We start from the raw sequence: 3,511 nt of genomic DNA, 5'->3' as shown, positions 1-3,511 counted from the left end.
TGTTTTCTTCCTCCCCAACAACTCTATTGTCAGAGGGCATCGTGTTATTAATCGCGGAAGCATGTCTGTGGCTAGTAACGTATCAAACAGAAGTCTTGATACGATCTGCAGCTTATCAGTTGATTAGGTTTCACCCACAGGAAAAGCCTGGCCGCAGGCTGCCACAGGCCTGCCAAGCATCTTGTACAGAAGAGTCCTTGTCGCAACCCTGGCAGGAGTGATGTAAGCCAAAAACACACCTGATTCCATCGGCTCTCCATAGCAACAGGGCTAGATAATGAAGATCAGCAGAAAGAGGCTGACCCCGTGACAGAGGGAGTTTTCGAGGGCAATGCGTCAACAATACCCCAGCGACAAGTGTTTGTTATGGTGATAGACGGGGATGCACAGCAGAGCAAGGCTGCCGGAAGAATTTGCATAGGGAATACAAGATTCCTGCCCTGGAAGAAGAAACAGAGAAGATATAAAGGTCTCTGGAGGAAGAAGGCAAACGGGCATCTGCTGAGTTGGAGCCTCTCTTCTATTTATCGGATTAACAGAATACTTCCCTTCTAAACATCCCGACACCTTGTACAGAACTTCAAATCTCTGCCATTTAAACTTGTCAGTTGTAAGTAGAAGAAAGCTGCAGGAAAACTAAATGAGAGAGGAAGGGAGTCATCTACTGTGTATCCTTCCCCCAGGCAAGGTGGGTCCCTGAACATCGGGGCTGGGATAGTTTTCTTTTGACCTTTATTAGAAGCTGTTTGAGATTTTTTGTTGCCTTATTTGCTTGGGTGTCTATCTCCCCCACAGTTCCTGAGGGCAGTACTAAAGTCTCTATTTCATCTTTGTATCCATGGTACCTGGCATAGAACAGAAGCTTAATCAATATTTACCAGTTGCTCGTGGTGATGGTTGCGTGAAGTACAGCTAAGGGAAGGGACATTCTCCTTCTAGCCTTAGACAGATGTGGTAGTCTCTGGGAAGTTCCCGCCCAGATCCTGGACTCTCTAGTCAGGTTAGTCAAGAGGTGGACTTCTCCTGGTGTCCTCTCTAAGAGAGGCAGGCAAGCCTGACAGTTTACAGCATGAACTCTGGAGCCAGATGACCCAGATTAGAATCCTGGCTCCACTTCAAGCTGTGTGAGCTTGAGCAAGTTACTTACCTTCTCTGTGCCTCTGTGAGGATGAAATGAACTCATTAGAATGGTGCCTGTTTCCCTAGAAGAGCTCTTTTAAGTTTTGTTGTCACTATTTCCAGTATTGCTGCTCAATCTTAGGAAGAGAAAATTCCAGGGGATGAGAGACTTTTGCTTCAAATTTTGAGTTTTACATGCAACCCTGCAGTCTTATCCCCTGGGAGTCCCTTCCTGGATGGAAGATGAATCAGGTATCTAAGCTTTTCCCCTAAAGCTGTCAGTTAAGCCACTGTTAATCCCCAGGAGTGCCTCTGAGTTCCTCACTAACTTTTGCAAATGTATAGTTAAGTCATTTGAAAAGAAAAGATAAATGGTCCAAACCAATCAATCCACTGTAACTGTACATGAGCTATTCAGTTTGCCCTTGAATTATTATTATCTCTTTACCAGGTGTGATTGCTACTTATTATCTAGAACCTCGCCAGATACTATGGCAGGAACTGTAAACAACCAGCACCCAAAAGACTGAGGGGACCTAAAGCCAAGTTGGAGAAACAACGTGAATATTGGGTGATTAACAAACATACAGGTCCAGTGATAGAAATGATACCTTTCTAAAGAAGGGGTTTATCATATAACATGCTGCTTCTTGAGGGCTTGCACTTGTAGAATTGCATTCCCTTCTGCTGTGCCATCTTTTTTAAATATATCTAGCTATTGGTCCTGGTTACTTTTTTTTTTTTCTTTCTCTTTGGACCAAAGTAAGCCTTAGAGTACTGACTTCTGGGGCCCAGTAACTTAGAGGTTAGAGTGATGAGAACTTTACATGGAGAAGTAATTTGCATGTATGAGTGAGGAAGGTGTTTTGCAGGTATGTTACAGGTTTACTTTATTATTTTTTTTTTTCTTTTTTTTTTTTTTTAACATCTTTATTGGGGTATAATTGCTTTACAATGGTGTGTTAGTTTCTGATTTATAACAAAGTGAATCAGCTATACATATACATGTGCTCCCATGTGTCTTCCCTCTTGCATCTCCCTCCCTCCCACTCTCCCCCTCCCACCCCTCCAGGCTGTCCCAAAGCCCCGAGCTAATATCCCTGTGCCTTGCGGCTGCTTCCCCCTACCTATCTACCTTACTACGTTTGTTAGTGTGTATATGTCCATGACTCTCTCTCGCCCTGTCAAAACTCACCCTTCCCCCTCCCCATATCCTCAAGTCCGTTCTCCAGTAGGTCTGCGCCTCTATTCCTGTCTTATCCCTAGGTTCTTCATGACATTTTTTCCCCTTAAATTCCATATATATGTGTTAGCATACGGTATTTGTCTTTGTCTTTCTGACTTACTTCACTCTGTATGACAGACTCTAGGTCTATCCATCTCATTACAAATTACAGGTTTACTTTAAACCATTTAACTTACGCTCCAAAGTAACTGTAATTTAATGTTGGTAGTATAGCAAATTATGAATAGCTTTAATTGTATGTTTAAAGTCATATGTTCACAAGCTTAAACCTGGATATCAGAATTTAAGCAATTCTTGAAATGTATGAATGACTCCTTAATATACTGATTACGATGCAAAAAAATAAAAAATAAATAAATAAAGTAAAAAAAACCCAAACATCCAGGTCCAGAGAGTGGTTGTGTTATGCACCCTCCCCCAAGACACACACACACCGTGAGCCCACAGTGTTCCAAGGACACGTTAAAACTTACATGATACCTGGGGAATTTGATAAAGTTCTCTCTCAAAGCCAGTGAAATAAGGTCATCCATAACTACAAACCAGCAGCAAAATATTGCCTGGGGAAAGGACTCTGACTGTCCTTCATTTCAACGACCTTGAGCAGATTCTCTTGGAACTGCAAAAAAGAAGGCAGGGAAAGAGCGAGAGGGGCCACCATGGTGGTGATTTCCAGATGAATAGAATCCAAAGGTTGAAAATGTCTACTAAGAATTTTAAGTCATTACAACAGTCGCCTCTTTTATCCAGGATTGTATTCCTACCGCGGGGCTGCAGTGTGATAAAGTAAGAGGATCAGCTCTCGGTTTTCCCTGTTATCATATTACAAACATATGGTACATTCGTCACAACTAATGAACCAATATTGACGCATCGTTCTCTTGATTTTTCCCTAATGTCTTTTTTTTTTTCTGCTCCAGGATCCCATCCAGGACACCACATTACATTTAGTTAACTAATATCTCCTTAGACTCCCCTCAGCTGTGACAGTTTCTCAGGCTTTCCTTGTTTTTGATGACCTTGACAGTTTTGAGGATTACTGGTCAGATATGTTGTAGAATGTCCCTCGATTGGTATTTTGTCTGATGATCCCCCTGTGATGAGACTAGGTTAATATATTTCCGCAAGGAAGACCGCAATGGTTAA

Source organism: Phocoena sinus, chromosome 12, assembly GCF_008692025.1.
Source record: "Phocoena sinus isolate mPhoSin1 chromosome 12, mPhoSin1.pri, whole genome shotgun sequence".
NCBI lineage: Eukaryota > Metazoa > Chordata > Mammalia > Artiodactyla > Phocoenidae > Phocoena > Phocoena sinus.
Note: the sequence above shows the minus strand (reverse complement) of the source record.